Below are 10,976 nucleotides of genomic sequence, written 5' to 3' on the forward strand. Positions count from 1 at the left end.
ATCTGTGACACTGTCAAGACTAATGGGGTTGACCCTGAGGTCTACAGACTTATGCTATTCCCTTTTGCTGTAAGAGACAGAGCTAGAACATGGTTGGACTCTCAACCTAAAGAAAGCCTGGACTCTTGGGAAAAGCTAGTCAATGCCTTCTTGGCAAAGTTCTTTCCACCTCAAAAATTGAGTAAGCTTAGAGTGGAAGTCCAAACCTTCAGACAGAAGGAAGGAAAATCCCTCTATGAAGCTTGGGAAAGATACAAACAATTAATCAGAAAGTGTCCCACTGACATGCTTTCTGAATGGAGCATCATAGGTATTTTCTATGATGGTCTCTCTGAACTGTCCAAGATGTCTTGGATAGCTCTTCTGGAGGATCTCTTCATCTGAAGAAGACGCCTACTGAGGCTCAAGAACTGATTGAAATGGTTGCAAATAACCAATTCATGTACACTTCTGAAAGAAATCCTGTGAACAATGGGACTAGTCAGAAGAAAGGAGTTCTTGAGATTGACACTCTGAATGCCATATTGGCTCAGAACAAAATATTGACTCAACAAGTCAATATGATTTCTCAAAGTCTGTCTGGAATGCAGAATGCACCAAGCAGTACTAAGGAAGCTTCATCTGAGGAAGAAGCTTATGATCCTGAGAACCCTTCAATAGAAGAGGTGAATTACATGGGAGAACCCTATGGAAACACCTACAATCCTTCATGGAGGAATCATCCAAATCTTTCATGGAAGGATCAACAGAGACCTCAACAAGGTTTCAATAACAATAATGGTGGAAGAAACAGGTTTAGCAATAGCAAGCCTTTTCCATCATCTTCTCAGCAACAGACAGAGAGCTCTAAGCAGAATACCTCTGACTTAGCAACCATGGTCTCTGATCTAATCAAAACCACTCAAAGTTTCATGACTGAAACTAGGTCCTCCATTAGGAATTTGGAAGGACAAGTGGGTCAGCTAAGCAAGAAAATTACTGAACTCCCTCCTAGTACTCTCCCAAGCAATACAGAAGAAAATCCAAAAGGAGAGTGCAAAGCCATCAATTTGGCCGAATCCTGGGAGGAAGAAGAGGCAGTGAACGCCACTGAGGAAGACCTCACTGGACGTCCACTGGCCTCCAATAAGTTCCCCAATGAGGAACCATGGGAATCTGAGGCTCAAAATGAGACCATAGAGATTCCACTAGACTTACTTCTGCCATTCATGAGCTCTGATGAGTATTCTTCCTCTGAAGAGGATGAGTATGTCACTAAAGAGCAAGTTGCCAAATACCTTGGAGCAATCATGAAGCTGAATGACAAGTTATTTGGAAATGAGACTTGGGAGGATGAATCCCCTTTGCTCACCAAAGAACTGAATGACTTGTCTAGGCAGAAACTGCCTCAAAAGAGGCAGGATCCTGGGAAGTTTTCTATACCTTGTACCATAGGCACCATGACCTTCAAGAAGGCCTTGTGTGACTTAGGATCAAGTGTAAACCTCATGCCCCTCTCTGTAATGGAGAAGTTAGGGATCCTTGAGGTGCACGCTGCAAAAATCTCACTAGAGATGGCAGACAACTCAAAAAAACAAGCCTATGGACTTGTAGAGGATGTTCTGGTCAACGTTGAAGACCATTACATCCCTACTGATTTCATAGTCCTAGAAACTGGGAAGTGCATGGATGAATCCATCATCCTTGGCAGACCCTTCCTAGCCACAGCAAAGGCTGTGATTGATGTTGATAGAGGAGAGTTGATCATTCAAGTGAATGACGAATCCTTAGTGTTTAAGGCCCAAGGATATCCCTCTGTCATCTTGGAGAGGAAGCATGAAGAGCTTCTCTCAAAACAGAGCCAAACTGAGCCCCCACAGTCAAACTCTAAGTTTGGTGTTGGGAGGCCACAACCAAACTCTAAGTTTGGTGTTGAACCCCCACATTCAAACTCTAAGTTTGGTGTTGGGAGGTTCCAACATGGCTCTGAGTATCTGTGAGGCTCCATGAGAAGCCCTCTGTCAAGCTAATGACATTAAAGAAGCGCTTGTTGGGAGGCAACCCAATGTTTTATACTTAATTATTTTCTTTTGTTATTTTATCTTTTTTGTAGGTTGATGATCATAAGAAGTCACAAAAACAATGAAAAAAGCAAAAACAGAATGAAAAACAGGAAGAAAAACAGCACACCCTGGAGGAAGATGCTGCTGGCGTTCAAACGCCAGTAAGCCTAGCAGTTGGGCGTTTAACGCCCAGTCTGGCACCATTCTGGGCGTTTAACGCCAGAAAGGGGCACCAGACTGGCGTTAAACGCCAGAAAAGAGTAAGAACCTGGCGTTAAACGCCAGGAATGGGCACCAGCCCGGCGTTTAACGCCAGAAATGGCTCAAAACGTGAATTTTGATGCCATTTGGTGCAGGGATGACTTTTCCTTGACACCACAGGATCTGTGGACCCCACAGGATCCCCACCTACCCTACCATCACTCTCTCTCTTCTTCCCCCATTCACCAATCACCTCAACACCTCTTCCCCAAAAACCCTTCACCTATAAAATCCCATCTTTCTCTTCACCACTCACATCCATCCTTCATAAATCCCCACCAACCTCACCCTTCAAATTCAAACCACTTTCCCTCCCAAACCCACCCATAATGGCCGAACCTTTACCCCCTCTCTCCTATATATACCCTTCTTCAACCCTTCATTTTCACACAACCTAAACACCACTTCTCCCCCTCTTTGGCCGAACACACCACCATCTCCCTCTTCCTCATTTCTTCTTCTTCTACTCTCTTCTTTCTTCTTTTGCTCGAGGACGAGCAAACATTTTAAGTTTGGTGTGGTAAAAGCATAGCTTTTCGTTTTCCATAACCATTTATGGCATCCAAGGCCGGAGAAACCTCTAGAAAGAGGAAAGGAAAGGCAAAGGCTTCCACCTCCGAGTCATGGGAGATGGAGAGATTCAACTAAGGGTGGAGCATCAAGAACACTCCATCATCCTTCATGAGATTAGAGAAGATCAAAGAATCATGAGGGAGGAGCAACAAAGACAAGGAAGAGACATTGAGGAGCTCAAGCACTCCATAGGATCTTCAAGAGCAAGGAAGAGCCGCCATCACTAAGGTGGACCTGTTCCTTGATTTCCTTGTTCTTTATTCTTCTGTTTTTCGAATTTTATGCTTATGTTTATCCATGTATGTGTCTTGTGATCATTAGTGTCTTAGTGTCTATGCCTTAAAGTTATGAATGTCCTATGAATCCATCACCTTTCTTAAATAAAAATGTGCTTAATTGATAAAAGAAAGAATTGCATGAATTTTGAATTTTATAACAGTTTAATTATTTTGATGTGGTGGCAATATTTTGTTCTCTGAATGTATGCTTAAACAGTGCATATGTATCTTGAATTTGTGGTTCATGAATGTTGGCTCTTGAAAGAATGATGAAAAAGGAGACATGTTACTGAGGATCTGAAAAATCAATAAAATGATTCTTGAAGCAAGAAAAAAGCATTTCTATTGAAAGAAAAAAAAATTCGAAAAAAAAGGGGAGAAAAAGAAAACGAAAAAAATAGAGGAATAAGAGTTGTGATCCAAGGCAATAAGAGTGTGCTTAAGAACCCTGGACACCTCTAATTGGGGACTTTGGCAAAGCTGAGTCACAATCTGAAAAGGTTCACCCAATTATGTGTCTGTGGCATGTATGTATCCGGTGGTAATACTGGAAGACAGAGTGCTTTGGGCCACAGCCAAGACTCAATAAGTAGCTTTGTTCAAGAATCATCATACTTTACTAGGAGAATCATTAACACTATCTGGATTCTAAGTTCCTAAAGAAGCCAACCATTCTGAATTTCAAAGGATAGAGTGAGATGCCAAAACTATTCAGAGGCAAAAAGCTAAAAGCCCCGCTCATCTAATTAATACTGATCTTCACAGATGTTTTTGAGATTCATTGCATATTCTCTTCTTTTTATCTTATTTGATTTTCAGTTGCTTGAGGACAAGCAACAATTTAAGTTTGGTGTTGTGATGAGCGGATAATTTGTATGCTTTTTGGCATTGTTTTTAGTATGTTTTTAGTATGATCTAGTTAGTTTTTAGTATATTTTTATTAGTTTTTAGTTAAAATTCACTTTTCTGGACTTTACTATGAGTTTGTGTGTTTTTCTGTGATTTCAGGTATTTTCTGGCTGAAATTGAGGGACCTGAGCAAAAATCTGATTCAGAGACTAAAAAGGACTGCAGATGCTGTTGGATTCTGACCTCCCTGCACTCGAAGTGGATTTTCTGGAGCTACAGAAGCCCAATTGGCGCGCTCTCAACGGCGTTGGAAAGTAGACATCCTTGGCTTTCCAGCAATATATGATAGTTCATACTTTGCCCAAGATTTGATGGCTCAAACCGGCGTTCAAAGTCACCTCAAGAAATCCCAGCGTTAAACGCTGGAACTGGCACCCAAATGGGAGTTAAACGCCCAAACTGGCATAAAAGCTGGCGTTTAACTCCAAGAGGAGTCTCTGCACGAAAATTGCTTTATTGCTCAGCCCAAGCACACACCAAGTGGGCCCAGAAGTGGATTTTTATGTCATTTACTCATTTCTGTACACCTTAGGCTACTAGTTCTTATAAGTAGGACCTTTTACTATTGTATTTTCATCTTTGGACATCTAGTTCTTAGATCATGATAGAGAAGACTTTGGTAGCTATCTTCATTTTTATGCTATCTTAGATCATTGGGAGGCTGGCCATTCGGCCATGCCTAGACCTTATGCTTATGTATTTTCAACGGTGGAGTTTCTACACACCATAGATTAAGGTGTGGAGCTCTGCTGTACCTCGAGTATTAATGCAATTACTATTGTTCTTCCATTCAATTCCGCTTGTTCTTTATCCAAGATATCACTTGTTCTTCAACTTGATGAAGGTGATGATTGTCACGAATCATCACCATTCTCACCCATGAACAAAGTGACTGACAACCACTCTTGTTCTACAAGCAACTAAGGCCATAGTGAATATCTCTTGGATTCCTGATTGCACGATGCATGGTTGATCGCCTGACAACCGAGTGCTCGCCTGACAAACGAGCCAACCATTCCGTGAGATTAGAGTCTTCGTGGTATAGGCGAGAACTGATGGCAGCATTCAAGAGAATCCGGAAGGTCTAACCTTGTCTGTGGTATTCTGAGTAGGATTCAATGATTGAATGACTGTGATGTGCTTCAAACTCCTGAGGGCGGGGCGTTAGTGACAGACGCAAAAGAATCACTGGATTCTATTCCGGCCTGATTGAGAACCGACAGATGAATTCCGCTATGCTGTGACAGAGCATATGCAAATCGCTTTCACTGAGAGGATGGGAGGTAGCCACTGACAACGGTGAAACCCTTGCTTAAGCTTGCCATGGAAAGGAGTAAGAAGGATTGGATGAAGGCAGTAGGAAAGCAGAGAGACGGAAGGGAAGGCATCTTCATGCGCTTATCTGAAGCTCCTACCAATGAATTACATAAGTATCTCTATCTTTACCTTTGTGTTATTTTCGTTCATCACCATATACATTTGAGTTTGCCTGACTAAGATTTACAAGATGACCATAGCTTGCTTCAATACTAACAATCTCCGTGGGATCGACCCTTACTCGCGTAAGGTTTATTACTTGGACGACCCAGTACACTTGCTGGTTAGTTGTGCGAAGTTGTGTAATGCCATGGTATTGAGCTACCACGTTTTTGGAGCCATTACCGGGGATTATGAGAGTTGTGAAAAAGTATTGTTCACAATTTCGCGCACCAGAACACTACCTAAAAAGTTGTTGGATTATGACTAAAAAGACCGAACAGTGAAGACAAACAAGTCGGAAGAAGGCTGAAAAGTCCCATCAACAAACAAAAAGGGGAAAGACTAGACTTGCACAAGGAGAAACTACTCAAGAATCGACCAAAGTCAGGATGCTTGAGCACGACTTCCTCAAAAAGATCGAAGCTCTGAAAGCACGATCTCACGAAAAGGTCCGAACTCAAGCAGGGGCACTGTTCATGCATCGGTTCGAGCTATAAAAGACCGGGTTGGCCGACCTCTTAGAAGGTTGGCCCATGACCGTCCTCTTGGAAGGTTAGCCCATTATCGACCCCTTCTCAAAGAGCTCGGCCAAATCGCCAAAAGAGGCCCAAGCAGGCCCAAACGAAGGGACACAGCCCAAATCTAAAGGCGGCAAAGCCTAAAGAAAGATAAGGCGGTTCTCCTTAAAGATAAGATGACTTCACTCAAAGATAAGATAAGATAATTATCTTATCTCCAGAAAGGTTACTCCACACTATTATAAATACACTGGAGCACCCAGGTATAACTCATACTCTGATTCTACTAAAAAACTGCTTAATACCCTTGCTAACTTAAGCATCGGAGTCCCTTGCAGGTACCCCCACCCTCCGGTGACGAAGAATCAACATCACCTCCAAATCCAACCAGTCGGACATAGCGGCTTCGGCCACCATCATCAAGTCGGACACAACAGCTCCGACCAGTACAGAAGATCTCGTCTGAGATCGACCTACAGTTTCAGGTAACCCTCAGAACATATTCATCTCCAACGTTACAAAATATTATAAAATCATCATTTTGTCTATGAATGATATTTGACGAATAATTTTTCCCTTAAGGTCTTTACTATTTCTTAACATTCCTATGAAACCTATTCACTCTCTCATTCACTTTGCATTCGCATAAGCTATGCAGACACTGATGTTTCATCTTTAATGATGTCCTAATAGAAATTCATCTTCATGTGGGGGGTTTAGTGCTTTTATTTCGATTGCGTTAGCAAGCTTCTAGAAGTTGGTCGTTTCACTGTTGCCAACGCGCTTGAGGTATGAATGCTACATTGCATTTCATGAGTATGTTGATTTTAGTCAAGTTGTTGTTTACAACAGTTGCAATTTAGGGTGTGTTTTTGTCAAGTTTGTATTTAATAGTGTTGTAAGTAATTCTACAAGTGCTAAAATTGCGAGGGGTTTGGTATAATCATTTTTTTTATTTTTGCATACTAATAGGAATTTAGGAGAAGGTGATGGAAAGATTTAATCTGATTGCAGTATGATAATGGACCATTGCAGTATCTAGGAGGAAAAACAATAGTGATTGTAGATATTAAGAGTGATTGCTAGTCTATATTTGAGGCATATGCAGAGTTAAGGCAATTTGGGTACATAGATTCCAGCATATCAACTTTATGGTATAAAGATCCAATAGTTGAATAATTGGAGGAAAATTTGAAATTATTTGCTGCTGATAAAGATGCACTCGTGATGTGTAGAATAACGGAGCTGAGGAATCATGTTGAAATGATTGTAGTGCATGAGGTTGATGAAGATAAAGGATTTTCTGAAGTTGGATATATTGATGTTCGGGTAGAACAGATTAAAATCCTAGGCATAAGTTGGTGGTTTATGATAGTTAGCAAGGTCAAGAGGTGCAGACTGATAACATGCAACATAATGAGTATGTGAGTACTAACGTAGCTTCTATTGACGAATCTCATAAGGATGATAATGTGCAAGCTAATTAAGAAGATAATATTGCTGATCATGAAGGGTGGTACTGATGCTGCAAATGTTGCTGTAAAGACTTTAAATGCAAATGTAGCTGTTGAAAATGCAGGGAATGAATGGGACAGTGATGAAGATAGTGATGATGAAGAGTTTGTTTTATCTGATCTTGAGGTTATCAGTACAAATGATGTTCAGTTCACAAACAGTGAGAAGGAGTATGATGATGATAGTTGGTTTGAGGAACTTGTTGGTATCAAAGAAGGTTCTCAAGTTGATAAAGGTAAAGGTGTAGCGAATGGTGATTTCAGTGATGATGAGGGCTTCAATAGTGTTGATTTAGATTTGGAATATGAGATCAGTGGTAGCTCAGATGATAAAGATGGTGAGGAGTAAAATGAACATGAAAAGAGAAGGTATCTATTTCATAAGGATGTCAAAGACATGAGCAATTATAAATGGGAGGTGAGAAATGTATTTGCCTTAAGAGAGAAATTTAAGAACACTATAACAACCTATGCAATACATACAAGCAAGGGGATCAATTATGCCAAACTTAATTTGGTTAGAGTAGGGGAAGTTTGTCAAAAAGATTTCCCATTTTGGCTATATTTTGCAAAGATGGGTCAAAAACAACTTCGTAGCTTACATCTATGAACCTTAAGCACACATGTGGCCAAGCACATAGAGTTGGGATAATACACACTAAGTGGCTGAGTAAAACTTTCAAAAATAAGGTGGAGCATAACCCAAAAGTGAAGATCAAATATTTGGTTAGCAAGGCACAAAAGAAGTGGAATCTGTAATCACAACTTCAATGGCAGCTAGAACAAGACAAATTGCATTAGAGGAAATACAAGGAACTTTCCGGTCTTAATACAAGAGGATAGCTGATTATTGTGCAAATTTGCTAATGTCTAATCCGGGACAAAAGTAAAGCTTAAGATACAGAGGTCTCATGATTTTGAGAATGAGGTTAAAAATTCTTCAATGACCAACTATTGCATCTTTTAAAGAATATAGAATAAAGGACAACTAGGTCCCTGAATTTTTTTTTTCGCGGACATTTTCGTCCTCAAGGATTGAAAAATACATTCATGTCCCCGACCTCTCTAAAACGTGAACAAATCTATCCCTCCGTTGAAGTGACTCCGTTGGACCTAACGGAAAAGTCTGACATGGCTCCCATGACGCTGACCTGGCCGTTACAGGAGCACACGTGGCATGTAGCTTTTGAAAATAAGACATATTAGCCCTCACTCACCAAAACGACACCGTTTTACCATAACCCCCAATCTTTGAAATTCATGAGCCCTAATCCTTCGAATGCACATAAATGATGAAGTGGGTGAAGTGGGTGAACGAAGAGGAGGAAATATTTTGTCGCATGGCATTCGACTGAGTACCATCAAGCTTAAGAAGAAGTGGAGTTTGCCATTGATGCCGGTGGTTAGTGTCCTCTTGGCAACTTAGCTCACAGTGTTCTTCATGGTGTCCTTCAAATTCTCCTCCAAATGCTTCAAATCAATGGCTTGGCAAAGTGCAATCAAGTAAGTCGATGACATAAGTTTAAGAATCTCAACAGCTTCATATGTTTTCCTAGCTAAAATCATACCAAGAGAGTTCATATCTTGGTTATGTTGCTCAACATTCTGGACATGGCTAGTTACCGGGTTTGCAAGATATTGCAATTCGGAACAGTAAGAAGCCATTGCGATTTCAGTTCTCTTGAAGCCATAATCCAAGCTGGGGTTTCTACTAGCACTTAGATTTGAAGGCAAGCATGAGTTTCCCAATTGATGTAACGACCAATCTTGTGTTATCCACAGACTCACCAATTGTAGTACCTTGAAAGTTACCACATACCACCATGCAAAGCCTTGTTCCTTGACATATCAATCAAAGGGTTGTCGTTAACAGAGTTAATTTCCCTCTTAATTGATTTGGTTAAGAATCTAATCACTTCAATCAAAGGGCCAAGCCATTGAAGTGAAGTCCTAAGTGCATATTTGCCTTGTGCTTTTGCAACGGATCAATCTCGTACAACTTCTTGGCGGCTTTGACATATGAGCTACCATCCAAAATGTATTCCATTATGGCTGCAGGCTCAATTTGTCCAGGATGGTGCTTCAATTTGTGTGTCAAATAGTCAGTAAACTCTGGCTTCCCCTGCATCACCTCCATGAATATGGCCAAAAGAACCTCCAACAAGACAGCTAGGATATTGGCCTCAAATAGGACAATTGAGGCTAGTCTGGAACCAACAGCAGTGCCATTCACTAGTGTAAGGCCTTCTTTAGGTTACAACTCGAAGAAATAGAATCCGATTCTGGCCACATGGAATGCTTCTTTTGCATTAAGGATCTCTCCATTGGGTCCAACAACCTTCGAATTTGGTCTGCCAGTTAACAAACCAGCAATGTATGATAATGGAACAAAGTCACTAGAAGCTGTGATTGTTCACCATGGGAAGAAATGTTTCCCCCTTTTCGTTCACCCACTTCATCGTTTCTGGGCATTCGAAGGATTAGGGCTTATAAACTTGAAAGTTTGCAGGTTGTGATGAAACGGCATCGTTTTGGTGATGGAGGACTAATATGTCCTGTTTTCAAAAGCTACATGCCACATGTGCTTCCGTAACGGCGAAGTCAGCATCACAAAAGCCACGTCAGACTTTTCTGTCAGGTACAACGGAGTCACTTCAACAAACGGGTATATTTGTCCACATTTTGGAGAGGTCAAGGACATGAATGTATCTTCCAATCCTTGAGGACGAAAATTTCTGCAGAAAAAAATTCAGAGACCTATTTGTCCTTTTCTCAAGAATATATATGTACCTGGATGCATGCAAAAGAGCTTTCTACATTGTAGACAATTTATAGGGTTGAATTGTTGTTTCCTGAAGACACCTCATGATGGACAGTTATTAACTGCAATAAGGTGGGGCCCTAATGATCAAATGCTTTCTATTGTGTATACCATTATTGAGAAAGTGACAAAAGAAACCTAGAAATGGTTTTTGCAGCTTTTAATTGATGATTTCGGTATTGAAAGAATTGAAAGATTTGTCTTCATGTCTGATAAACAACAAGTAAACAAATAATATATTAATCATTATTTAGTCTTTTAATTACTTTTGGGAAATAAATATTGTAATAACATAAGATTATACCTCTATTATAAGGTTTGCTACCCGCTTCTAATGAAGTAATTCCAAGTGTTGAAAATAGATTCTGTGTACGACATCTATCAGAAAACTTCAGGAAGAAGTATCGTGGCACTAACCTGAAGCAAATGATATGGATGTGTGAAAAGGCTACACACTAGAAGGATAAGAAAAGAGACATGGAAGTGATCTAAAGGGTTAATTCTGAGGCTTTTAAGCATTTGAATGCTATTGCTCTCAGATATTGGAGTATATCCAAGTTCAAGTATTATTCTAAATTTGA

The 10,976-nt window shown here is 40.5% G+C and overlaps 1 pseudogene; it reads right to left on the reverse strand.

The window, feature by feature from the left end:
* Nucleotides 1-8,783: 8,783 nt before the first annotated feature.
* LOC112717689 (phenylalanine ammonia-lyase-like) lies at nt 8,784-10,033 on the reverse strand (annotated as a pseudogene).
* Between the last annotated feature and the right edge of the window lie 943 nt (nt 10,034-10,976).

Source organism: Arachis hypogaea, chromosome 10, assembly GCF_003086295.3.
Source record: "Arachis hypogaea cultivar Tifrunner chromosome 10, arahy.Tifrunner.gnm2.J5K5, whole genome shotgun sequence".
Classification (NCBI taxonomy): Eukaryota; Viridiplantae; Streptophyta; class Magnoliopsida; order Fabales; family Fabaceae; genus Arachis; species Arachis hypogaea.